Source organism: Podarcis pityusensis (assembly GCF_964106645.2).
Source record: "Podarcis pityusensis genome assembly, chromosome: 8".
NCBI classification, from domain to species: Eukaryota; Metazoa; Chordata; class Lepidosauria; order Squamata; family Lacertidae; genus Podarcis; species Podarcis pityusensis.
The window spans coordinates 11706440-11734262 of NC_138033.1; the positions used below are offsets into that span (position 1 = coordinate 11706440).

The 27823-nt window shown below is 45.2% G+C and overlaps 2 long non-coding RNA genes across 2 annotated transcripts in view; both read right to left on the reverse strand.

Moving 5' to 3' along the window:
• The window catches only part of LOC308484594, a 92020-nt gene that overhangs the window by 19750 nt on the left and 44447 nt on the right, over positions 1–27823 (reverse strand). The window lies entirely within an intron of this gene.
• Positions 2700–3630, reverse strand: LOC308484639. Its single transcript, XR_013990067.1, has 2 exons — positions 3553–3630; positions 2700–3038 (listed from the first exon to the last, which is right to left on the reverse strand). It is a non-coding gene; the product is annotated as an uncharacterized lncRNA (long non-coding RNA).

Here is a 27823-nt window from a genome sequence, read left to right on the forward strand (position 1 = left end):
ATTTTTCTTGCTTTCAACCCCCCCCCCCCGCACTGCTGCCTTAAACATTCCCTGGGGTCTGAGGAAAATGTCAGGTCAGTTTTTAAAAGTATTTTTTTTCCAGTTCTGCTGGCTAGGCATAAAGGCTTGAAACCCCGAATACAACTTACCTTAAAAGTCTCAGTAACCAGGATGCCCACACATGTGTGTCCTTATGTGCAAAAACACACATATGCCAGCTTCCCAGACACTTTCTCCAAGCTAAATTTTACACACAAAAATGTTCCCCCGCCATTTGAAACTGTCCTCCTTAAGCACTTGCACAAATTTTAAAGACTGAAGTTAACATTCTAGTAAGCTAGAATACTAGTAAGCATAGTACTCATAGTTTATACCTTTAAAAGCCTGGACATTTTTACTGAGCTCTAATCTCAAAATGTAAGATTTCTAATATGGTATTAACAAATTGGCACACAGAGCATTGGAACAGATTGGGGTGCATGAACAATTTCTTATCTTCTTTAAGCGGAAATCCATAAGGAAAGCTTTCTTTCTGTTAACAGCTGCACATAATTAAAAAAAAATATGCATATCATTTATTTTGAGGGCTACAAATGTGTACTTATAAACACTTAGAAACATTTCCAGCCAGTTGCTTTTGGTGAGAGGATGACGATGCAAAGCTTAGCACTTACTTTGGTCTCTTGTCAGTTGATCCAGACAAGAATAAGAGCGCTGCTGAATCACACCAAGCCTTTATTTAATCCAGTTTCCTGTTCTCCAAAGCGACCACACAGAAGCCCCCAGGAAATCCACAAGTTAGGCAAACAAAAATGTTGTTCATTTCTATCATCCATTGTTCAGCTGTACACTGTCTGTGATGGGTGGGCAGGAGTCGTGTTTGGTGTCCATTGGGACTAGTGGAGTGTAATGCAGGAGGCCAACAGTAGGTGGAGCTAAAGCCAATTTGCTCTTTCTTCCTCCTTTCTGAGCTTTGCTAAGGCAACATTGAAACTCATCAGGAGGAAGTTGACAGCCAGTGCTGCCCCCTGGACAGGTTGTAAGTAAGGAGGTAAGCTGGTTGAGGACAGATTGGAGTTGCTGGGGTGGTGGTCCATCTGCTCTCAGGACTAGCCTCCATTGATGGGCAAACAGTTTTTCTCCTGTTGAAGGCAACATTCTCTTGGGGATAATCTGTCAGGAGACACGTACTGGCCATGGACTTGGGTGGGGCCAGAGCACAAGATGTATGCGGCTATCCCCTTTTATTTCTACTTTATCCCATTCTCTTTCTGCTAACCCTTCCTCCTGTTTATTCCCTCTTTCTACCTGCATAAAATTAAGTCAAGGGCTGCATGAAATGGAGCTGAAGGCCACAGTTTGCCTATCTGTTCATGGATGTTCCATTTACCTATTCTTGTTAGCCTGTATATCTAATCCCTATTCCAAATTATCTAAACTAATGTTCCTCACAGCATCTTGTGGCATTAAGCCAGTGGGTTAAATCCAGAGGCATTTATGCATGTTTGCTGCTGAGTTAGTTTTACAGTATTGGGAGACGATTAACGGTACTGTTCTGAAGGCTTCTGGTTGGTATGTGAACATTTGCCACGATTGCAAATCTATCAGTTGGAGAGAACCACATGGCCTCTGGGCGCCATTGCTGGCTTCCTGCCCCATGGTGCAGGGCCCAGGTCTATACACACTGTCACAAATGCTCATGAAACATTCCATCATGGCAGCTGAATGCATTTGGTTGGCCCTGGGGTGGGAGCCAGCATGTGTAGCATTTTCAGCTTGTGCCTTATGATTGTGTGAATTGGTGCTTAAATGACACTGATGCTAGGCAGGGGAGCAGGCGAGTATTTTGATCGGAAATGCTGGAAAGCAGGGAAACTGTTGCTGTTGTTGGAGAAGTAAGGAGAGTATGTATGCTATTAAGTGGAAATTGCTATTGAAGTTACACCCACACCATTTAGAACACTCTGATACCACTTGCACAGTCATGATTTCCCTCAAAGAACCTTGGAAGCAATACTTTGTTAAATATTCTAGAAGTTATAGCTCTGTGACTGACAAACTACAATTCCCAGGATTTTGGGGTGGGGTGGAGTGGGGGGGAATGACTGTTAAATGTCTGGTGTAGATGCAGCCTAAGTTGGTACCACTCCTTTGGTTATCCACTTACTGTTCAAAATTAGGTTGTAAGCTTTTTAGAACAGGAGACTGTTTTTTACTCTGCAAAGCACCGTGTACATTGGTGTACTTTATTATTCCTCCGAATAGCAAATTTGGGTGCTGAGTGCCACCAGGATTGTAGCCAAAATGTGCCACTGGGAGACAAGGAAGCATGAGCGTGCTTGGAACCACAGGGTATGTAGAAATAGAAAAACATCTTCTGTGGTTCAAGTGAAAGGAGTATTGACGGAAACTATGATTCTGTAAATTTTCCTGCCTTAAAATACAGCTAAGTCATTTTTGTTCTCAATTTAGACCAAAGCTGATTTAGAGGAAAACACATTAAAATGCAGTATTTCATAAGAAATGGCAGGATAGAGAAAGGATAAATATGCCTAGCGTTGTGTTTACACAGCTTCCCGAACCAGCAGTTGGAGCACTCTGGATGCAAAGTGAACAAGAGAGTGGATACAGCTTTAGGTGGGAAGAGGATGGGTGTTAAGGGGTATTAGTACATATTGTCAGGTTTTTTTTTTATAAAAAAAATACACCTTAAAGTGCCAGAAGAGAAGTCTTTGCATGCTTGGGGAATGTCGATGTTTTTTGGGGGGGGATGGGACCAGAAGTGTAGGTGGGTTCCCATGAGGCAAGACACAGCAATAACAGCAAGAACCTTTATTGAACTACATAACTGGGAAACAGGGGCAAAGCAACTGCTTATATACATTCCTGAAAGCCTGGGCCACTCCCACTCCCAACGTGATTGGCTGTCTAAACTTCCAAGCTGCGAATCACGACTCGGAGTTTAAGGGCCAATGGCAGAGCCCCAAATCCTGAATGTTCTGTGATTGGATATCATGTAGCGAATCAGAACATACGAGCTCAGAATCCTTAGTCTAGACCAGGGGTCTGCAACCTGCGGCTCCGGAGCCGCATGTGGCTCTTTTACACCTTTGCCACGGCTCTGGGGCGGATACTAGCGAGGGGAGGAGGCGCATTGTGCGCTCCGACACTCCCCACTGTGGCGGGCGCTGTACTAGCTGTGACGTCGCATGGGGGCAGTGCGTGCGTTAGTCACGCACCGTCCCGACGTCACCTTCCCGCCCGCCCACTACATTGTAAGGGGCATGTACGCTGGTCACTGCATTGAAAGGGGGCATGTACGCTGGTCACTGTTTTGAAGGGGAGTGAAGAACACACACACACACAAAAAGGTAACTTGTTAATTTAACGTTTATTTCTGTGAGGAGGAGTAATTCTGAGGGGTCAAACAAAGAAATAATAATAAAAAGTGACAAAAAAGTTATTTTTATAATGACGAGTTTTGCGGCTCCCAGTTTTTTTTTTCTTCGGAAACGGGTCCAAGTGGCTCTTTTTGTCTTAAAGGTTGCAGACCCCTGGTCTAGACTCAAGCTCAGGCAAACACAGCCCGCTGAATACATAACAGAACCTATGAAGGCAACTCTTAACAGAAAACAGCCCAAAGAGGACTAAAGTATGCTCAGTACTCTCAGACAGTGGATGGGGACAGTTGGAGAAAGGGATGTGGAACGCCCTGCTTTATGAGAATGGCTGTCTTGAACCCTGAACAGGAGCACTCATTTCAGGAGAGAGGACGCACCGTCTGCAACATTTTCTTGCTGGCCCCATTTAGAGATGTAAATGGTGAGCAATGCAGTTCTGAGGGCCCCCCTGCACCCTGAGTTTACTCGGCTCTGGAGCTGTTTAACATGCTGCTCAAAGAAGGCAGTTGCAGGTATGAACGCTTCTGAAAGATTTGCCACCAGCATTGCAAGGTATCTGAAACAACAGACTGCATTTCTTCTTCCCCTTTGCTTGTGTGACCACTGCACACCACAACTTGTGCTTTCAACCTCATACCCTTGGTATCTGTGTGGGCTTGCTGATTGGGTGCTTGAATTCTCCCTTCCATTCAGTTTGATTGGCTGTTTTGCATCTCCCGTTGCGGCTGGCTGATTGGCTGTTTTTACATTCGCCCCCTGTTGTGGGGTCTGATTGGTTGCTGCAGCCCCTGCGGTGTGCTGATTGGCATAGGAGGGAGGCTTACATACATGGCAGGGTGTGTATATGAGAAAATATGGCTTGTATTTTCTCTCTCTGACACAAAAACACGTATAACTAATTAATTTTCCCCCACACTTTTGGCTCACATCTTATCTAAATTGTTTTGGTAGCCACATGCTCAAAATGACTTCATGCAAATCATCACAAAGCACGTTTAAACAGCTTGTTTCGTTTGCACAACTAGAGTGGTTAAAGAGTGGTAAAATAATTGCCAAGCCCTCCTACACCCCCCTTCAATTCATGCTTTAATACTAGTCTTCATTAATGCTTTTGAGCATGGAACTATTCTAGTCAAAATCATTTGGCGCCAGAGTCTGAGCATATGAAGGTGGCGCCTGAAAAACTGCATGTTCAGGAGGAAGTAATGGGAGACTTGGAGACGGTCACCTTTTCCTGAAGCAGTAGCCAAAAGGAGGATGGTCTGGTATTAACAATAGCCAGCATCCGACCTGTATTACAACTCCTCTCATTGCTATGATTCCCTAGGCCCTGTAAAGGTCAAAACACTGCCAAGCTTTCAGCATTGGGACAACTATATCTCTTTAATAGATACGTCAAAAATAAATTTCTGTTTATCATGCCAGTGGGCCACAGGGAGTTGAAAAGTTGCATTTGTCAAAATACTGCCATGTTCACAGCTGTTAAAGATACAGCATTCCTAACGTTGAAAGTTTGACCCACATTGCTATACTGTGATCCCTTTTGCTCTCGGTAGCACCATCCAACACACAGTGATGAAGCGGGGCTGCTCATTTTATGTCTCTGCGGCAGCTCATCCATCCATGGGCCTCCAGGAAAGCAAAGCATGACCTCTGCCGCAGCTGTCAATGACAGCCTGTAGAACAGTTGGTGAGGTTCTTTCACAGGTGGAAGTCCCCCTGGTGACGTATCTGAGGTTTCCCCTACCTCTGGACCTTGGCAGCCAAGATCTCACTTTGACCTTCTGCACATCTTGAGTGAATGGTATTACCAGCCTCCTGTGCTGCCCTAGGTGAGATTTAAGACTCCCATTTGCAATTATATGCCTTGGACATACGCTCAATGCAGGGAATGAACTTGCTTTGCTATTATAATGATTTTTTAAATAGGCTTTCATATTGAGAAACCGCCGCTTATGCACCAGGAAACGTGGTCCCTGATGTGCTCTGCATACAGCTGTGATGGTTCAGGCAAGAGGCAGGCATCAATACATTAGGTACCACAGCTGTTAGTGACTATGCGCCTCTGCACGCACACGCAGACACACGTCTCACTTTATTTATTTATATTTTCGTGTGGGAAACAAACATCCACAATCCTTGCCTAGGAACAGAGGTGGCCTGTTAACGTCTCTCCTTCCTTGAAAATGAAAGGGAAGGCTAACATATCATTTTACTAATCAGTTTACTTGTCTCATTTTTGCTGAGAGCCTTTTAGTAATAATCTTCATTAATCTAATAGGTCATATATCATCTCACAGATTTTGGACGTTCTGCTGCACTAATGGAAAAAAAAGAAAATCAGGCACTTTCTGTAGGTGGCTGAGATCAAGATGGGTGGAGCAGTGGCACACCTCAAAAGCCATAAAATCAAAGTTAGCTGAATAAATTGGAAAGCGGCTTTCGTGTATTGTGGGGTGGGGAGAGAAACTGCCACAAGCAGGAAGGTAAAAAATTGAGTTTTACAAAGATTAAAGGGACAGGGAGAAGGAGCCTGGTGGTCTGGCTGCTATTTTTCAGTGCATGGCCAGGCTTTGCTGAAAGAGCTGCTTCCCTTGCAAAAACTGGGACACACTTGCAAACACCCCCTGCACCAGTGGCTATTACCCAAGAGGCCTCACCTGCCTTTGTCCTCATTGCATACTGAATCTCCAGCTTTGCTAATATTAAAACGGCCATGTTCCTCTTTACTACTACCCTTACCATGAGCAACCTGTGTGTTTTTGCTTATGGCTGGAGAAGAGGCTGATCTGGGTAGCTGTCTGTTGAGCTTTATATTTTCAAAAAATGGGGGAATCTGCCATGGTGTGTTGCCTTCATTCCAGCATCCCTAGCTGTGACTTGAAACATGCACAGCATCTTGGAGAGCATAATCTACTTAAGTCCTGCTACCATTTCCTACATTCTTCCTGAAGGCTGAGAACAATGTATGTGTTGCGGCTTTAGCATCAAGCCAGTTCCTTCTCTCTCTTACCGCCCCCCCGTTTAACATCCAGCATGATGAAGGGTCCTGGAAAACTCAAAATCTTCATCTCTGTTTTGTGACTTTTGCTTGGTCCTAATGAAGGAACGGCCCCACCGTGGTTTTTTCTGGGTTTCTTATGGGCCAACGGTGTTACCTTTGTGTCCCTCCCTCCCACCTCCCCTCCCCAATCCGATGTATGCTTTATCTGAATTGCTGTGCTGTAGATTGTTTGTAGAATGCTGTTTTTTAGTTTTGTAACTAATTGTATTGCCTTGGTTGTATTTTATGGGTTTAATTGTTTATGTCAGCTGCCTTGGTAGTGCTTTGCCCTGAAGGCCAGCAGATCAATTCGGAAACAGAATAAATAAGAAAGAGTGAGGGTTACAAAAAAGGCAAAGCCAACAGGTAACAAAAAGATTCATTATCAAGCTGATTTCCAAATTCCCCAATGCATTATAAAACGTGTGTGTACTTTCTTAGATTCGTCGTTGAGGATTTCCCCCAAGAAAACAACATTCAGATTGATTTTCATCTTCTGTAGCCAGAATAGGGAACCTGCGGCCCTCCAGCTGTTGCTGGACTACATCTCCTGTCATCCCTGATCATTGGCTGCTCTGGCTGGGGCTAATGGGAGCTGGAGTCCAACAACCTCTGGAGGACTAGAGCTTCTTCATCTAGTATAAATATGGCATTCCATTCCTGCTTGTTTCGCCAGCTATTACGAAAGAGAAAGAGGTGGGGTGTCAAGGAGAGGCTGCTCTCCCCAAGCTTTATTCCAGGGGAAACTGGACAGTATGCCATTCACATTCCCTGTTTTCCCCAAACGACAACCCAGAGTGACCCAGTGAAGCTGAATACCAGACAAAAGGAAATACTTCTTTGCATAGCGCCCATTTCAGTGACACTAGTTTTAACCTGGAATGCCCTTATGGTTCAGGACCCCTATATCTTCTGAAACCTACTTGGACCCTTGGATTATCTGCTGAGGCCCTTCTCTGGGTCCTCTACTGAGGGCGGCTCAGAAGGTGGAGGGAGAGGACTTTTTCGATTGTGTCTCCCCATCTGTGAAATACTCTCATCTACCTGCCGCCTTCTTTGACATCTTTTCAGTGCCAGGTAAAGCCCCACCCTGGTGTTTGATGGACTGAGCTGGTTTTGTTCTGCCAGAGCTTCCTGTGGCTCTTATGGAGGTTATTCCTCTGTGTGTGCATGTGGATTGTAGGCGTTCATATTGGTAATATATTTATGTTTATGTTCTGAAATGTAAGTCGCTTGGAGACCTTGGTAGCAAGTGACTAATAAAACGAATAAGTAATAATATTTAGCTTCTAGAATTTGACACCACAAGGTATGACAGCCACCAACTTAGATGGCTCTGAAAGGGGATGACACTTTCATGGAGGGCAAGGTAATCCTCTGTCATGGATGCTTTAGCTGAGATTCCTGCATTGCAGGGGGTTGGATTAGATGACCCTTGGGTCCCTTCTAACTCTATGATTCTTAGACTATAAATGGCTACTAGTCATGGTGTCTGTATGTTACCTCCAGGGTCAGAGGCACAATGCCCATGAATATTAGTCACTGGGGAAGAGCTGCAGAGGGCTTCTGCTTTGGCGTGATGCTTCCCATGGGCATCTGGCTGTCCCATGTATGTAATGGGATGCTGGCCTAGATGGTCCTTCAGTCGAATCTAACAAGGCTCATTTTCTCACACTTTTATTGGGAGCTGCAGACCTGGCCCCTGGTGTGTGCTGTGATCCCGTTGTGGTGTCTCGTTTGCTCTTTGCAGTGGTATTAACTTCCTAGAAGCTCTTCCCGAGCGAGGAAGAAGTTATTGTAGCAGAAACTTAAATCAAAAGCCCAAACACCCAACAATAAGCCAAGAAGGAAGATTCAATCAGCATATGAACTGCTTTCCATGCAGAAAGCAGATTTTTTAAAAAATACAGTGAGCGTTTTAAAATGTAATAAACAAATGTGCATCTGCTACCCAAGTGCCTCTTAATCTACCCACTCAATCTGGTCTGCTTTTCTTAAGCCTCTTGTTGGAAAAGCTGGCTTCAGGAAAGAGGTGAGTGTGTGGATCATTTGGGGAAAGGGGTCCTCAAGGAGTGAGTGGGAAGGGGGGGGGGCTTAGTGGGCAGGTGGGCAGCCAGACTTGGCTGTGTTGTGTTGAATAATTTGCAGGCAAAGTTAAAACGTAGCCACCTAAGACTTTCCAGGATGGAATATTGCCTTGATGTAAATGTGAGATTGTTATCCCCAAAGAAGCTGCTGGCAACCTCTTTTGACACTTGTACTTTCAGTAGTTTCCATGTTCTTACATTTGGGAGCTCATTCTCTCCATGTTTCCCTCCTCCCTGCCCATAGTAATAAAAGCTTTCAGGCCACTGCACATAGCTGAAGGAGTGAACAGAGGGAAGAAAAATTAATATCTGGAACTTCAGCCGAGTGAATCTTATTGAATTCTTGTTACTGGTCTTATTGAAGAGCGTTTGCAGGGTTGACACTGTGGTAATGCGGCAGGCTGGTGGAAGATAGATTTGAGTTTTGCTGAGCCAGTTTGTGGTCCCAGATCTATTGAAAAATAGGAGAGAAAGCAGAGAGCTGTGACCTAAAAATCCCAGTGGGCTAGGTCCTGTTTATCTCTCTCCAGTGCTGTAATATATCACACAGGTGACTTTAACAAGATGGTGTAATTCTGATATGTTAACCTGCTTTAATTATCTTTTTGTTCAGGCAGGCTAATTCTCAGCAGCTTTTCCTGCAATCTTTTAATTTACCGGTTACATTGGTATCCTTGCCTTTCCTCCAAGGAAATAAAATGGGTGCTCAAACTTCACAACAGCCCTGTGAGGTAGATTACACTGAAGGGCAGCGAGACACACAGAGGAGGGTGTCCAGGCCTACAACTATATAGGAATATGGCTAATTTCTGCCAGTTTCAGGGCCAGCACTGTCTGATTTGCCACATGATCCTGGCTGGGCCAGAGGCACCCTTAATCTCTAAAAAAAATCTGTATCCTGTTAGTAAGGTCGAGGATAAGGCATATTGGCAGAGAATGGTGGAGAAAGCAAACTCCAATAAAGAGAGACAGCAGGGAGTTTACTAAATACCCAATGGGGTTGCTTTATTCATAAGCCAAAGGAACAAGATTTATGGGAGGAAAATGAGCGATAAATATACAGGAGAGATACTCAAACCAACAGAAACATGCTTAACTACCGTTCTAGCTACACTATCTCTAAGGTCGTTTAAAGGGCAGGACAGCTATATGACAGGGGAAGGCTTATAACAAATCGCCTCTAGCTTCACCCCCCCTCACCCTGACTCATCTTCAGAGGTCTTCAAACTGCCTTTTCCCTGCTGCCACTGAGGCCGTCCTCCCCCCCCCCCATCCCCTTCCAAGACAGCCCAAGATTATCCCTGGGGTGGATAACCAAAAGATGTCCCCCGTTGGGCAGCTGCTCCCAGCCCCAGCCCAGCATTGCAGCCGTCTATAACCCCCAAAATGCAATGCTTTGTGTGACGTTGATGTAACATTGGGCATTACATTTGCGAGATTTTAAAATGGTGGCTTCCTGCCACCAAGCGCTGGCTCTAGTGAATTAAGTCCTAGGATACCTGAAATTTCATCTCGCCCTTTATATGCCCAATTGATCACTGTGCTCTGCAGGTAAGGGCCTTCTGCAGGTACCCTGTTATCAAGAGGCCCGTTCTGCACAATGTAGGAATCGGGCCTTTAGTGTTGTGGCACCTACCCTCTGGAATGCCCTCCCCTTGAATATTACACAGGCACTGTCTTCTCTTGTCTTTTTTTGGAAATTACTGAAGACCTTCATCTTTCAAGAAGTCTTTCAAGGTGAACTGTTTCCCGGCCTGCATCTTTATTGGATATGTTTTTAATTGCTTTATCACTTGTTGCTCACCACCCTGGGCTCCTCTGGAAAGGTGTAGTCCAGAGCAGAGACAGCAGCAAGTGTTTTGCTGATTTCCCAGTCCGCTGCCTGAGCTTGTTGTGCCCTCCAGATGTTTTGGACTACATCTGCCTACCAGCATTCACAGTCTCTGGCCATGGTGCCTGGGGCTGTAGTTCAAAACATTTGGTGGGCCCAAGGTTGGGCAAAGCTATCCTGGCTTCTGGTTTTAACCTTCTTCGGTCTCAAGAAGGGGCATGATGTATCAGACAGAGCAGAGACAGAGAGACTTCAAGTTTCCAGGATCTACTGTGGTTGTTTTTAACTAGAAACACAGTCTCCCAACTAGAGTCAGTTACACAACTGCAGCTAAGGAAATAACCTTAGAATTAGTGAAGAAATAGGACGCTTATGACCACATGCACAGCCTTAGGAGTTTGTTTTCAGTGCCAGAGTAGAACTGTCAATCATTCCACACATATGTCCGCTCCTGGTGCCCCCTCAAGCTTTTTCCATGAGAGTAACTTAATTCAAGGGACATGGGTGGTGCTGTGGGTTAAACCACAGAGCCTAGGACTTGCCAATCAGAAGGTCAGCGGTTCGAATCCCCATGACGGGATGAGCTCCTGTTGCTTGGTCCCTGCTCCTGCCCACCTAGCAGTTCGAAAGCACATCAAAAGTGCAAGTAGATAAATAGGTACCGCTCCGGCGGGAATGTAAACGGCGTTTCTGTGCGCTGCTCTGGTTCGCCAGAAGCGGCTTAGTCATGCTGGCCACATGACTGTACGCCGGCTCCCTCGGCCAATAAAGCGAGATGAGCGCCGCAACCCCAGAGTTGGTCACGACTGGACCTAATGGTCAGGGGTCCCTTTACCTTTACCTAACTTAATTCAAGGGGAGTGGAAGAGGATAACTTGTTTGTTCTTTTTATTTTTTATTTTTACAATATCAGGGTTGTGTGCAACAATAAAGAAAACCCCCACACAATTGAAGGCAACAAGGTGTTTCAGCAATTGGAAGCAAGAAATACTTGCTGATCTACTGCAAATGATCTAGAGATCTACCAGAAAGGAGCCCCCTGTCTACTGCTGACCCCTCATGAGATAGATGCTGCATCATGGCCAGTCCAATTCCAGCTATGGCTACTCAGATGATTAAGAAGCATGCAACAAACAGGGCACTGTGGCAACAAACTGGTTGCTTGTTCATCTGGTATTCAGATGCATGCTGCCTCTCAGCGTGGATGGTTCATTTAGCTATCACGGCTAATAGACATCAATAGACCTCTCTTCCATGAATTTGTCTACCTGTCTTCCATGGACAATAGATCTATCAATGGCTGCTAGCTCAGCTAGAAGGAGATGCTACTGAGGTAACTGGATTTCCATTCTGAGGCTTTTTGTGACATTGCTATGGATAAAAGGACTTTGGAGCTAGTTATATTTTGAGCAAGCAACACAAATGGCTTCAAAGACTGAAGGGTGACTGTGGACCAGATCTGTATGTGTTTGACCCCTCCAGGCAGAAGTGCTGAGACCTGGGCTTTGAATCTGTCCATCTTGCTGTGCTGAACTCAAGATGGGAGTGTGGGCAAAACACTGGGACTTGCTGGTATGTGCTTGAATCCCATTCACAAAGTGGCTGCATACTGGAAGTGGTCAGAGAAAGCTCAGAAGAGCAAAGAGTGAGGCTGGCAGGTTATATCCAATGGGCCCAGATAACACTGAGAACCTACCGAGGCAAGCAATTATTATTCCATTGTACAGATGTGGAAACTGAAGCTGTGAGGGATGTGACGCACTTCAAGCTCATGTTTCAGTGAATTGGGGAGGCTTTGAACCAGTGTGTCCTGGAGCCGATGCTAATGCGTTATCCACTAACAGTCAAACATATATGTCGGTTTTGAAGCCTAAGCAAAAGGTGAAATTCCAGGCATTCTGCCCAGTTTATCTTCCATCCAGCATTTGTTGATGTTTGATGAAGACTCTTGGGATGCAGCTTGATGAAAATACATCTAAATAGATTTCATCTCGCCTCTGATGCTAGCTAGCGGTGTTAATCCCAGAAGAGACCAAACTATCTTCTTTTTCTTTTCTTTTTCTTTAAACTTTTCCTTTTGTTTTCTTTCCCGGCCTCTTTATCAGGAAGGGCAAAATCATTATATGCCTGCAAATGATGGAAGCCTTCGAGTGGGGAAGATTTACCTTAGGCTGACAAACTGCTTGCCTTTGGATCATTGTCTGCTCTCTTACTCTGCGGGAGATGAGCAGTCGAGTAGCGAAGAAAATATTTAAGTGAAGTTTTATGAGGGATTCCCTCCTGCGCATTCACTTAATTTGATATGAAATGGCAGCCTGCGAAGACACACGTTACCAGTCGGCATCTGCTATTACATGGCTGGCTGTTTCTTGCAGTGTTGGTTTGCCTACTTTACAAGCTCTGAGCAGATAAAGAGGGAGATGTGAGTGCCTGTAGGTTTTTCTTTTCTTTTTATGAAGTTGTGTGTGTGTGTGTGTGTGTGTGGAGGAGAAACCCACCCTGCTTTTTGTTTCATATTCAAAAGGCAAATGCCGGGTGGAGGGAATTTATCCAAGGAGAAGGAAAAATCACTTGTGTTGGCAGCCTTAAAGAGGGTGGTCCAGGGGAGCCTGGCGCTCAGCAGGACTCTTGAGGAGGGACAAGCAGTGGTCTGACTCGATATACAGTGGTACCTCGGGTTACATACGCTTCAGGTTACAGACTCCGCTAACCCAGAAATAGTGCTTCAAGTTAAGAACTTTGCTTCAGGATGAGAACAGAAATCGTGTTCCGGCAGCGCAGCGGCAGCAGGAGGCCCCATTAGCTAAAGTGGTGCTTCGGGTTAAGAACAGTTTCAGGTTAAGAACAGACCTCCGGAACGAATTAAGTACTTAACCTGAGGTACCACTGTAATGTGGTTTTCTATGTGCCTGTGTTTGATTATCTCTTCCCTTTTTATCTATAAACGGCACTGGAAAAAATGGGGAAGAGAACTTCATTGTGGAAAGCATCTAAAGAATGGTGCAACTGGTTCCACATGCTCAGGTATAACTGCTCAACTTTGGCTAGATCTAAAATCTGAGGTCCCCACAGAGGAGGAGCAAAAGGAACTGTGTCCCAAGGCACCCACCAGTGACGCTGAGGGAATCCTGGGTCCCGGCAAACCGTTTTTCTATCTCAACACTGCAGTCACAGGTGCAGAGATCACCTGACCAGTTGCATACCCTCCAACATTTCTCTGATGGAAAATAGGGACATCCTATTTAATAATAATAATAATAATAATGATGATGATAATAATAATAATAATAATAATAATAATAATAATAATACTCTTTATACCACGCCCACCTGACTGAGTTGCCATTCTGTGTGACTTCCAACATATATAAGAACATTAAACATTTTTAAAAAAACTTCCTATACAGGGCTGCTTTCAGATGGCTCAGGGGTCAGATAACACCATACCTTCCAACTTTTCTCCGATGAAAATAGGGGCGTCCTAAGGAAAAGCGGAACATTGTAGGATCAAATCAGAAACCGGCACGGCTTCTGTAAATCTGTGACGTCCCTGGAAAATAGGGACACTTGGAGGGTCTGCAGGCTGCCTGGGGCTTGCAGCCAGCTCTCAAAACCCCACCCCACCCCCAACTCGTCACCCTGGGAAACAGAGGAGACAGCCAGCCAGGAAAGAGCTTCAAAGCTGCCAGCCGAGTGTCTGGCTAGCCGCACAAATCTATCCTTCATGTGAGATTACTCAGGAGAATCCCGCATAGGTGCCTGCCTGGATCAAGGCCTGGTTGATGGTCAGGAAGGATGGAGCCCCTAAGTCCTACATAAGCTCCCTTTCTGAGCCAAGCCATTGCCGAAGTAATCGCTCCCTTGGGGCTCACTGCTAAGCTCCTGCCCAGTGCACTAGTGGTTGGGTTTGCAATTGTGAGTCTTTCTAGTACCAGAGAAATGGACATGAAGGCAGCTTTTTGCTTCTGATGCTTTTTTTTAAAAATGGGATTGATATATATCAATCTCAAAAGCTCACAATCACAAAGAATAATAAAACAACAAAATGAATACCAATCCTTCCTCCTCCTCTCCTTAGGTTGAACACAGATATATCTTTGTTTACATTAGAGCACATGACATGCAACAATTACATAAAATTAAAATTAGAACAACAACAACAATGATAAACACTCTGATAAACATTTCTGAGAAGTGCATATACGAAAATTTCTACCCTTATCACAGATATGAAATGATATATTGTAATGTGTGGTGCTTAGATTGCTATCCATAAGAAAAAAGGTACTGTATTTTGTATCAGTTTCTCCCCAGGTTAGTTACTAAGGTAATTGTTATTATTTGCACAATCTTCTAGACAGACTAGTTAGGTGAATCAATGTCCCAGTGTTTATACTGTTATCCAAACAGGTCTTTTAAAAATGTACTAACTTGTGTTTCTTGTATAGTATCCACCCCACCAACACACACATGTGGCAAAACCCTTTTGAAACTGACAGGTCCTTAAATACTGTTTCTGTTAAAGGGGCCCTGGTGGATCTGCTGTCAATTCAAAGTGGGGTGGGGTGGGGGTCGTAACTTCTTCCAGGTGTTCCTGATGCAGTTCTATGGACCTGGCCCTTTGATTATTAGATTAATACATACGGTAAATACATACATAATTTTATTTGTATGCTGCCTTTCCAGTGTTCAAGCAATGCTCAAGGCGGCTTACAACATGGCTTACAACATTACTACTACATAACAAAAGTAGTCATAAATAATAATAAATAAAATATAAAAAATGCACAACCAAGCTGAACGATTTCCACATAAATCACAAGATCTAAAATAAAAATACTGAAACACCCTCCCGCAACAACAACAAACCTTCCTGGAGTATGGCTTGACATTCCATGATTCCAAATCTTGAATAACAGATTTGCCTGAACCAAACCAAAGCCAGAACCAAATCACCGAACCACAGAAAAAGTGGTTCACAGTGTATTGAGACATTTGGGTGCATAGCTTATAATGAAATAGAAGAAAATAGACTTAAAAGGCCAGCATCCTCAAGTCACATATACCTGTGTGTGGCTTTGGTGTCCAAACAAATGATCAAATATATGCCAACCCACATGAATATTTTGTTGGGAAAGGATTTCCTACCCACCAATGCCATCCAAAACTCCAAGCAGTTTGATGCAAAACTTCTTCTTCTTCTTCTTCTTCTTCTTCTTCTTCTTCTTCTTCTTCTTCTTCTTCTTCTTCCTCATCTACTTGCCATTTGCCCTAAGGTTCCAAGGTGGGTTACAACAATTAAAATACAGTACTAAAAACAATTTAAAACAACTTGCAATCGCACAATAGAGGGAGTGCTAAAAATTCTACACCGCAGGTATCAAAAGCTTGGGTGTTCCTTGCTTTTTGTCAAAAGCAGTATAATTTACTACGGCTGCTTGTTTAATTTGTAATCTACGGGTCACTGTAAAGGTCCAAGGGGGCAATGGCATGTGCATGCAGAAGGGGAGGTTCTGGAAGGAGTTGGCAAAAACTGCTGTGCCCTGAATGAAGGATGCCCCATCCTTTTGGCAAACGTAGAGGCAGTAAGAGGATGAGCCAGAGGGTCCAGGGACCCCTGAAACAACTGTGCCGTGTGAGTGTGGGTGTAATCCATGGGTAGGCAAACCAAGGCCCGGGGGCTGGATCCGGCCCAATCACCTTCTCAATCTGGCCTGCGGACGGTCCAGGAATCAGCGTGTTTTTACATGAGTAGAATGTGTCCTTTTATTTAAAATGCATCTCTGGGTTATTTGCGGGGCATAGGAATTTGTTCATTTTTTCCCTTCAAAATATAATCCGGCCCCCCACAAGGTCCGAGGGACAGTGGACTGGCCCCCTGCTGAAAAAGTTAGCTGACCCCTGGTGTAATCCTCCCCGCCTAGGCCGCAAAAGTGCCGGAGATTAGCCCTGAAACATGCGCCGTTCGTGCTCTGCATTTTAAAGTGTCACATTCCTTGGCCCTTTGGAGTCCCAGAGCGCCTCATTTTGAGAGCCTGGGACTGAGAGGGATGTTGGCAAGAGATGAACTCTTGTGGGATATTCTTTCACCATCGCTAAGCCCTCCCCCTCCCTCCCTCCCCGTTTCAGGCTGTGGAGTTCCATTCAGTGCCATTGTCTCAGATAATTTCAGCGAAAGAGAAATGCCTCGTTAATACTGCTATAATTAAGTGACACTGCCACTTCCCTGCTTCCTTCTGCTTGCCATCCCCCCTGAGCCTTCTATGTCCCTGCAAGGAAGCCTGAGGATCCTTCAGCTGCATCATGGGTCCCCCCCCCCAACGCCTCCTCTCTCAACAGCTCGCATCTTTCCCCTGGACGGATCTCTCTTCCTGGGTGGCTCTCAGTACTGTTCTTTTATTAGCAGCAAATGCCTATCTCTTTTTATATGGCTTGGAATGCATTAACTGATTGCCTGCTGAATGCTGGCATGCCTCTGCAAGAAATCAAGAAATTCTCCATTGTGGCCTGGGCTTTGCCCATGTAGCCCAAGAAATCAGGGGGTTTATGTGACACAGTTTAAGTCTGGCAGTACAATGGCAACCAAATTGGAGGTCAAAGCGTGTTTTCTTTTATGTAAAAAAAAAATCAATTTGATTTCAAAGTTGCATCCATTGAAAGCATAGGACTCTGAATAATGCACATGTCATTCTGATGAGTGAATGACCAGTTACAAAATGTGAATGTGTTGCACCTGGGGGGGGGGAGGGGAGACTGCAGCTGAGTGGCAGAGGACATGTTTTGGATACAGAAGGTCCCAGATTCAATTTTTGTCTCTTAAGTAGGGTTACTGGGGAGCTGCTGCCAGTCAGTGTCGACAGTATTCTGAATAGGCAGGTTCCTGCTGTTAGAAAAATGAGGTTGGCTTTTACAGCCAAGCTCCCTATCGTGGGACTTTGGGTCTAAAAATGGAAGCTACCAAGGAAGCAAATGAAGCTGTTGATCTTTATTGGAGTGTTGCAACAGAGTCTCTCCCCCTTCCTACCATCTTGCAAGGAGGTGAGGAGCCCAGAACAAAAGCATCTTACAAATTTTAAACCATCAGATAGTGTCCGCCCCTGTAACAGAAAGACCACCCCAAAATGTCACAGATACATCACAAAATGGGTTGTACACCTAAATCAGATCATGCTCAGAGTTCATGTTTCTCCAACATATTTACACAGTCAGTCAATCAAGATACCTGATAATACCTGTTAATTGGGCTTCCTGGCCTCTCTGAGACATCCTTTTGAAATGGTGAATAGCTGGGACTCCAATCCATTGTCAAGGACCTGTTTCATTCATGCATAGATGTCTGATCTTTTGACAGATCAGCTTGGCCGTTCAACAGATACTTAGAATCATAGAGTTGGAAGGGATCCTGATGGTCATCTAGTCCAACCCCCTGCAATGCAGGAACATGCAGCTGCCCCATACGGGGATTGAAGCTGCAACCTTGGCATTATCAGCACCATGTAGGGATGTTTAATTGAAAGGGACCACAAGGGCCATCTAGTTCAACCCCCTGCAATGCAGTAATCTTTCACCCAATGTGGGGCTTGAACCCACAACCCTGAGATTAAGAGTCTCATGCTCTACCAACTGAGTTATCCCAACAAGATGTTCTACCAGTTTGCAGAGGGAGGACCTATCAGGAATTTCCTGCTATCTGACGTTGACTAGGGGCTGCTAAATACTGCTGCTGTGTTGCCCTCGGTACTATTTCAGACATGTATGCACTTATGAACGTGCATTTTATTCACAACACCTTGGAATTCCTACAGCGTCGTGTTACCAGTTGCATCCAGCACCCTGTTTCCCACAGGGCATGAATCTGACTGCTGCTGTTCCCCAGCGATTGGTTTTCAGAATTATATGGCCTCTGAAGCTGAAGGTTCTGCACTGGAGTCATAGGTAATAGCTGTGATGGACTTATTCCCCATTTGTCTAATCCTGTTAAGGGACGTATTTTACACCATAATCTTCAGAAGCATTCGTGGCTGCATAGCGACAATTGGTCAGAGCAGTAACATTTAAGCACCAATTCATTCTTCTTTCGCGCAAGGGGCCAGAGCTCAGGGCACAACACGTGCATTGCATGCAGAAGGTCCCTGGGTTCAGTCCCTTGTACCCTCAGGTAGGGCCGGGGAAGCCCTCTGCATCTGAAACCGTGGAGAGCCTCTGGCAGCCATTGTAGACAGTACTGAGCTAGATGATGGGCTGATGAGACAAAGTCACCCAGAAACCGTTTCACTTATTTCAGAGAGTATTTTTACTACACCCTTCCAGTGTAGAAATAATGTTCAGGGTATCACAGGGCATTTTTAAAATAGCTTTTGAAAAAAGGCACCTGAGTATTGCGATTCACATTCAGTATCCTTTGGATATGCCACAGTGGCATCTGCCATCCGTCAGATGGCCATGTACAGGAGGCAATAATAAAAAATACATTAAAAACGAGTTTAAAGAATGAATATGAATGGTAAGCAGCAAAGCGGTAGTCAATGGTTCGGTTCCTAAGGAGGTCAAAAGCAGAATTCACATCCAATGTTTCCACCCAGGTGACTATTTGGCTGTGTACACAGATGGAGTGATTCGCCTGTGAGGAAAGGTTGCAGAATCCAGGGAAAAGGCAAGGAAGAGGTAACATGGCAGAGATTTATACAATTATTCATGGAGAAAGGGGAGAGAGAAACAATTCAGCAAATTCAATCAATTTCCATGCAACATTCCCTTAAGATTTTGACCTCCCATCCTTGCTTCCATGAGGTTTCTCTTCAGATCATTCCTCTATGTAATATTTCTCTAAAACATATATCCTAAAAAGCAAGTGCTTCTTCACACAGCAAGCAGTTAAAACTGTGGAACTTGCTCACACGGGCCACCAGCTTGGATGGCTTTAATAGAGAATGGGAAAAAATTCATAAGGGATAAAATCTATCAATGGATATAAGCCATGAGGACTGTGCTCTGCTTCCACAGTCAGAGGCAGTAATGCTTCTGAATACCAGTTGCGGGAAACCACAAGAGGAGAGAGTGTTCTTATGCTCTGGTCCTGCTTGCCTGTTTTGCACAGGCCTCTCTGGGTCACTGTTACGAGAACAGGGTGCTGGACTAGATGGGTTCATTGGCCTGATTTAGCAGGCTCCTTTCATGTTCCTACACACTAGCGGTTTAAAATGCTGCTAGGTCATTCATTTTCTTAATTTGGATCAAAGCTGTTTTTTGGGGAAACTACATCAAAGTGCAGTATTTCATAAGAAACTACAGGACAGAAGCAGGATAGACATGGATTGTAGCTAATGTGGTGTAGCTAAAGCAGTGGTGGGAGTGCATTGGGTGCCTCTGTCCTGGATAGCAGGATTCTTCAGGTGGTGCTGTGGTCTAAACCACTGATCCTCTTGGGCTTGCCAATCAGAAGGTCGGCGGTTTGAATCCGCTCAGTGGTGGTGAGCTCCCATTGCTCTGTCCCAGCTTCTGCCAACCTAGCAGTTCAAAAGCACACCAGTGCAAGTAGATAAATAGGTACTGCTGCGGTGGGAAGGTAAACAGCGTTTCTGTGCACTCTGGCACTTGTCATGGTGTTTCGTTGCGCCAGAAGAGGTTTAGTCATGCTGGCCACATGATCCCGAATACTGCCTGTGGGCAAACACCGGCTCCCTTGGCCTCAAGCGAGATGAATGCCGCAACCCCATAGTTGCCTTTGACTGGACTTAACCGTCTATGGGTCCTTTACCTTTACCTTAGCAGGATTCTGAGTCTGGATCGTCATGAGCTACCAGCCTTTCTTTATCATCTTGGTGGGAAGAGCAGGCGCTTTAATAAGCAGGGCAGTCCTCGTTGGAAAAGGAGGGCAATGTACACATAATAAGGAAATGGCTGTCAGCTTTGGGAACTATAACTGTGGGACTGCTATGGGGGACATTGTTGAATGGAACCCCTAGTTCCATTCTGCTTCCAGCTGAGAGTGGAAAAGCAGTGTGTCAATCAGCAGTTCTCAAGAACCCAAGTATGAAGGCAAACTCGTCAACCAAATAACACACTTCGAGCCTCTCTGCCTCCTCCCCCTCCCTCAAATGATATTTAGGCCTAATTGAGGAACCCAGGACAAACTGGAATGCAGAAAGGTGCCTTATACCAAGGGAGACCAGAGGTCCTTGTCTACTCTAATTGGCAGCAGTTCTCCTGGGTTTATGGACAAGTCTTTTTCCAGCCCCACCCAGAGATGGCAGGCATTTTATTGCTTTATATTAGAGTCATATGCTGCTTCACAGCCAGAAGCTGTTGAAGTGGTGCTGCTAAGACAAAATGGGGTAAAACGCAAAAGATAACAGACTCTTAAAAACAGCAAAGCCATTTATACGATTATACAATTAATGTTCCATAAAATGATTGAACCTGAGACCTTTTTTATGCAAAGCATGTGCTCTGCCACTGAGCTTGTGACCCTTCCCCTTCGTTCACTTTGGTTCAGTGGCCCTGAAACCAAGGAAAGTTTACAGAGTACAATTTATGAGAAAATAAGCACACAGGTTATGGAAGGCGGTAAGGGGGAATTGGCTGGGGTGAGATAAAAGCAGGAAACGATGGGTGATTTCTGATTTTCGTGCAATTTGTTATGAATGTATTCACTGAAAGTTTTGCATACCGTGAGATCTTTTTGCATTTAATGAAATCTCATTGAAGCTGCCCACCCACCCCCATTTCTCCACTAAAAACTGGCTCTTTGGGCCTGCTCAGTCTGAATTCAGCTCAGCAAGGAGTTTTCCTTAGGCACCCTCTGGCTGTGCCAAAGACTTGCAAATGGAGAGATCCCTGTCAGTGCAGAGGAAAAAGTAGCTTGTTGCTAGCTGCAATCCACACAGCATGCAAGAGGAGCACTCACCAAAACTAGTGGGGAGAGCAGGAAAAATCCTGCCTGCGAGGTACCTCGTGCCAGCCTTTTAATATAGCGTATTTTTCGCTCCATAAGACGCACTTTTTTCCTCCTAAAAAGTAAGGGGAAATGTCTGTGCATCTTATGAAGCGAATGCTGCATGGAAGAGGGACGTGTAAGCGGCTCCTGTTCGCTTTGCTGCTTTAAAGCGAGCCACAGTGGAGGGAAGGGAGGGGAGCCATGGCTCCCTTCCGTTCCTCCTCTGTGGCTCGCTTTAAAGCAGCAAAGCAGACAGGAGCCGCCCGCTTTGCAGCTTTAAATAGTTTAGTACAACATTTGATTCAGAATATTTTTTCCCGTGTTTTCCTCCTCTAAAAACTAGGTACATCTTATGGTCAGGTGCGTCTTATGGAGCGAAAAATACGGTAAATATTTATGGGTTTGGAGAATTACATAATCTAATCAAACAGTGCTTCTTTCCCCTCATTTGCTTTCTTTCTCATCCTCGGTTTTTTGCCATCTCTCTTTCAAGCAGACTATGGTCGCCATGAGGCCTAGAAACGTAATTCTAAACAATGACAAACTTCTGTGGAGTCTAAGGAGACCTGATCTGCCATACAAAAGTGGTTCAAGATACATATGTGTGCTGCCCACTTCTGATCTCCTAAGTGGGCTTATCTGAGAGGAATATGAGTTTGTCTCAATGCAGCAGGTAGGGTGAGGTGATGATTAGGATTCCCCGGATCCCATGAGTTTCTGAAATGAGAAATCAGGAGTAGAACTCTGCTCCTTGCTGTGCAGAGTGATGATTGTTATTGTAATTTCACCAGTGTCTGGATTTTCAAAATTTCCTAGCCACTCTATCACTTGACTCTGACTTTATGTAGTTACTTCTGCCAAGGTCTGATTTTATGCCCAAATAGCTTTGTGGATTCCAATTGTGAATCCAAATCTTGCTGTCCCTTCTAAATAGCCATCTTTTAAATTCTTTTTTGGGAGGGCGGGGTGGTATTATATACTACATATTAATTTGCAAGAAGGTAATAGAAAATGCATTGAAAGATAATCCATGGAAGAGTATATTAAACTCCCTTAATTGTTAACTACATTTGCAAGTTTTTAACTACAAGCTTGCCTTTTGTTATGCTTGAAAAGAGGTGGGTACAATGGAAACATTTTTGTAAGGCAGTGTGGTATAATGATTAGAGTAAGGTTACCAGATTTTTTTCAAAGAATCCGGGGACACTTTTTTTTTGGAAAAGAGAAAAAAAAGTTATTAAGAAAAGTTATTTTTAAAAAAGTTAAGAAGTAATATATTCTCTTCTGTGATCTCCTCTGTCACACGGCTTTGCTCTGGACCCCAGCCTGCTCTCTTGGAGCACTAGCCACCATGGAGGAGGCTTGGGTCGGGCCTGGGCTCCGCCACGTGTCCTTGCCCTCCTGGTGCTCTCCTACCTCTCCTCAGCGGCGGCGGCAGTGGCGCAGCAAGGTCGGAGCTCCCCTCTTTTTTCTCCTTCCTCTTTCTCTCTCTTCCTTCTCCTTCTCCTCTCGTCCTTCTCCCTGTGTTGGCTCCAGGGTTTTCATGGCCCTGGCGCGCTGCTGGGCAGTTGGACTGGTGGCCCAATGCTCTCGCTTCCGTCTCGATTTGGGTCGCGGGGGAGTCAGCGGTTCCCCCAGTTGACGCGCCGGGTGTCCCCGGTTCCCCCTTGGCAGTGGCGTCCGCCATTTTGCCTCGCCGGAAGTCCCCATATGATGTGTCTTGTGCCGTTGAACCAATCACACAACATTCATTCCCTACTAATAAATCTACAACAATTAAAATATAAATCCGGGGACATTAAATGAAATCCGGGGACAGATTTTGTCTGGGGACGGATTTGTAAATCTGGGACTGTCCCCAGGAAATGGGGACGTCTGGTAACCATAGATTAGAGTGTTATAGACTTATAGTGGTGGGAGTAAATTTCAAATCCTGCTCAGTTATAAAGCTGACGGAGTCCATTCAAGCCGGTCAGTATCTCTTAGCCTGACAGAGCTGACCCTACCATTGGGCAAACTGAGGCAATCATTTCAGGTGGCAGATACTGGGGGGGGCAGTGACCGCCTAACCTCCCCTGGGACCAGGGTCATTTCCCTCTGTTAGAGGACAAAAGCTATGTTTCTCATGCAGTCTGTTGGTACAGTGGCAAACGCTGTCCCATCACCAGTACTGAAGATTCACCTGAAGTAAGATTCATTCTCTAGCCCCTTACCTCAGACTCCAAAATTTTGGCCTGATCTAGTAGGCTTTTCTTATGTCTTGGGCTCCGCCCCCCCTCTTGTCTAACCCACCTCACAGGGTTGTTAAGTGGCTTACAGCAGGCTAAACCATACATGCTGCCTCAATCATCTCCTGGGAAGGCAGAATAAAAATGTAACAGTAGCAGAACAGCACTGCATGTGCACCAGAGAAAATTGGGCTTCAGTTGACGGCACATGAATGAGATATTTATAAAGAGGGGGGGAAAGATTAATGTGCAATGGAGCTCCCCCTCCTGGGCCTTTCTCAGATCTGGTTTGGAGGTTTGGGGGGACCCCTAGAACAGATTTAGGGGGCACACAGGGGGAGGAGAGGGGAGGAAGTTCCAGTGTGCCAGCAGAAATCCGTGCGCTGACAGGGCACTGTAGCTGAATACTGCCCTTTGACTTTTATCTGTTTAACAGCAAAATGCATATAGCACTTTGTCAAATGAAAACCTCCACAGCAAAGCTACGGCTTAAAACTTCCCAAGGTGATCAAACAGACGGAGAAGTTTGGTACCTGGAGTTGCTGAGAGAGATGCAATCTCATGTATGAAATTTCAGACTGGGATGCTAGTTAAAGGTGCACACTGTTCCCGATTTGAAATACTTTTGGCTGTGGGGTAGCATATTATAAATAATGTAAACGTATAGTGCCCCTCTCTCTCTCTCTCTCTCTCTCTCTCTCTCTCTCTCTCTCTCTCTCTCGCTCTGTGTGTGTGTGTGTGGATTTATTCTACTGGATTTGTAGTTGGGTTTGTTTTCCTGGCTGTCATGAGAACGCAAGAACATTAAAAGAGCCCAGCTGGAGAAGGCCAAAGGCCCATCTATTCCAGCATCCTTTTCCTACAGTGGCCAACCAGATGCCTGTGGGAGGTATTGTCTTTTAAGCCTGTTGGTTTTCTTACTCTCTTTATTTGCGCCTGGATAATTAGTTTTGAGGCACCTCGTAAATTGACATGTAATAATAATTTGGGGAAAAAATCTAAATAGCGCCAATCTCCACCCTCCCTGCTGTGTCTAGATATGCACCCAGTTGTAGGGCAGGTCCCAAACTATGTGCATTGTGAGCTAGTGTTCTTCTACTTCGCATAGATAAACATCACATTTGCCATGAATATTTATTTATGTGCAGTGCTTCAGATTTCCTGGTGTTACATGCTCTCCACATTCCTGAGCTGTGAGATGTTCTGGGGACAACGCTGAACCAGGTTTGTTTTTCTCTGGATCAGAGAGCGCTGCAGATGGAGGGTGTACTTTCCTTTATTTACAGAGAGCTGAAATGGAAGCAGTGGATCTGCTCCTCCACATGAGATCCCCAGGGAGAGGCCCTATATTTCCAAGGTGCCTTCAATTAACTCACAACTCTCCTGCTCCTGCTGTTGCCCTCCATCTTCCAAACAACAGAAATATTTTTCTTTTCTTCTCTCCTTTCCCCGCTTACTCCTCCACCCCTAGCATCCACCTGCCCCTTCAGCTGAGTCATCTTTCTCAAGCTCTGATGTGCATGCCACTCACACATATATCAGTTTGCAGCAATTGCCTAACCACTACAGTGGTACCTCGGGTTAAGAACTTAATTTGTTCCGGAGGTTCATTCTTAAACTGAAACTGTTCTTAACCTGAAGACCACTTTAGCTAATGGGGCCTCCCGCTGCTGCCGCTGCGCAATTTCTGTTCTCATCCTGAAGCAAAGTTCTTAACCCAAGGTACTAGTTCTGGGTTAGCGGAGTCTGTAACCTGAAGCGTCTGTAACCCGAGGTACCACTGTATTGGATTTGTGGCTGTTAACTATGAACTCCACGTCTGATGCATCAATTGCTCAGTTTGTTGGGCGCTGCATAAACTGGGGTTTTCGTTGCAAAGTGACTGCAAAACTTTGGCACAGGTTTGGAGGGGGAGCTCAAATTTGGGGGTTCGTACTTAGTAAGCCTGCTCACATTGATGTTCTCTCAATCGACCAGCAGTCCACCTAATAGGGGAGTGCTCAGTCAGTGGGCACAACAATATTATTATAACACACTGAACAAAGCAATTGAAAGTGGCCTATGGCCATCCTCATATAGGCATGCTTGTTACTTGATGACTGCAACATTAAGTGATGACTTGTGTGTGTGATGTAGCCGTTGTCAATCATGCACCTAGGACAGAACATTCATATTGCCTCCAGAGCAAATGCTTTTCAGTGGAGGCAGTTAATCTGGTCTGGATGTGCAGCTGAGTGAGATGGAAGAGTGGGCTCCCATCATTCAGACTGTTCTGCTTTATAGAAACAAAACACAATGTTCTCAAGAAGCAGGGAAGACCAGCCTGCAAGGGAGAATGGGGCACCTACCCTACCGGCCTCATCCTGCCTTCAGCCAGCAACCACCTACCTGCCTTCGCAGCAGAGAGGAAGAGGAAGATGGGGACAAAACTGGAATCATTTGGCTTCGCCTGTTGTTAGCTCTGGATTCACCTACTGTTTGGACTCCTTGTCTTCTGCCCCACTGGGTGCCCCAATGGGCACCAGCCACTGCTGCCAACAAATAAAGAAAACTAGCATAGCAAAAAGCAAGATTTTTCTCCCTGTTGTGCTGGCTTTCTACCTGCAGGGAGCTGTGTGTGTATTTTAATGTAGGCAGTCATTTGCAAATATGATCCCCACCTCCTGCCAGCCTGAAATGCATTCTGCCTCCTTGCTCTGCTGCTTGTGTAGATCTGGCCTTGGAAACTGGCAAATAATGTGGTGTGAGTTCGCCTTAAGTGTAGGACAGTCTTGCTACATTTTTGTGACAGAGGATACTGTTCCAAAAGCCCAGGGCGCCTGTTTCTCTCTCTGCTAAGCCCATGTCAAGAGCGCATGGGATCTCAGGCGCCCACACAGGGTCTGTTTCCCTTCGGAGAATGGAAGACACAGCTTTAAGAAATATGGTTTTATTCACACATTTTCACCTTCAGTCTGCATGGAGGATCTTACAGCATGGCCCAAGCATTGCAGGCAGTCCTTCCTTCTCCCTTGCCAAGATGGATCTCAGCCTTTCTTCCCAGATGCCCTCCTCCAGAGCACTTACCGTGGCAACTTTCCAAATCTCCAGTCTCTGGTCACACCTGGGACAAGAAGTTCCATTGTCTTGTTAACAACCCACAATGGCTCTCTTAACGGCCCTAGTCTGGCCCGGCTACCCAGGAATACCTTTGCATCTTATATTCTCCCTTCATATCACAAATAACCCCAAATCGTAGCACTTATTCATTTAATGTTTAAGGGGACCCCCAGTTCTGTAACAATACTTCCCCCCCTTCACCATCCTTCCTCCACAATGCCCAAGACCCCTGCATGATCCATTGTTCTCTGAAGCAATCTTCTTAACATCCTTGCCTTTTTTCATTCTGCTAGAAAATCCTGCATGCCTCACACAAGGCACTCTCCACCAGCTTTCTAATTTGGGCTTTGCATTATACTCTGGATTTATTTTTAACACCTCGGGTTCAAATGTTTCTTTTCTTTCCTTTTTTTGCACGGGCCAAAATAAGCTCCTAATTTTTAAGCGCTTCCTCCTTTGAAGGAGATGAAAAATATTTTAAATTCAGCTGTTTTTTTAAAACAAAAAAATAGCTCATTTATAAGCCTCTTTGGTACCCTGCTCCTCCTCCATTACTCTTTCCAGTTGCATTTGTTTGTTGCTGTTGGGTAATAATAGATTTCTCTCCCCTGCTGCCTTTCCTATAGAAATGAGGCCTCCTGCCTAGCTTACCTCTTTATTTGTGTTCTACCATCATTTATTAAGTCAGCACAGCGGTCAGCGCCTAGGAAGAGGGCGTGTTAGGTAACTTGAGGTCCCTCCGCTGCAACAAGAACATCCACTTTGAAGGGTTCGCTGCACAGTGAGCTGCCTTTTTCCCAGAGTAGGGAACGGTGACTTTTCTCTACAGCGGGTCTATGTTGTTAGTTTTCCCTTCCTTTTTTTAAAAAACGAAAAAACCTTCCCCTCAGACATCTGTAGGACACGGATCTCTGGATGGAGATTTAAAGAGACAGCAACATCTCCGAGCATCTTAGCATCAGGAAGCCTCCCTGTCAAGGCTAAGAGAAAGCGTATTTTTAAGTCGCCAGATTTCAGAAGGCCCGGCCAGACTCACATTTCTGCTCTCGCCACTGAGGTGGTGCTGAGGACGTCTCAGATGATTTATTTCTAAGGGGCCCCGCAACTGCAGTGACTAATGTGCCTTGTGTGTCTCTGCTTTAGATCTGCCCAGGGATTTGATTTCAGAGATAACTGGGCCTGACAGGCAAGACAGCAC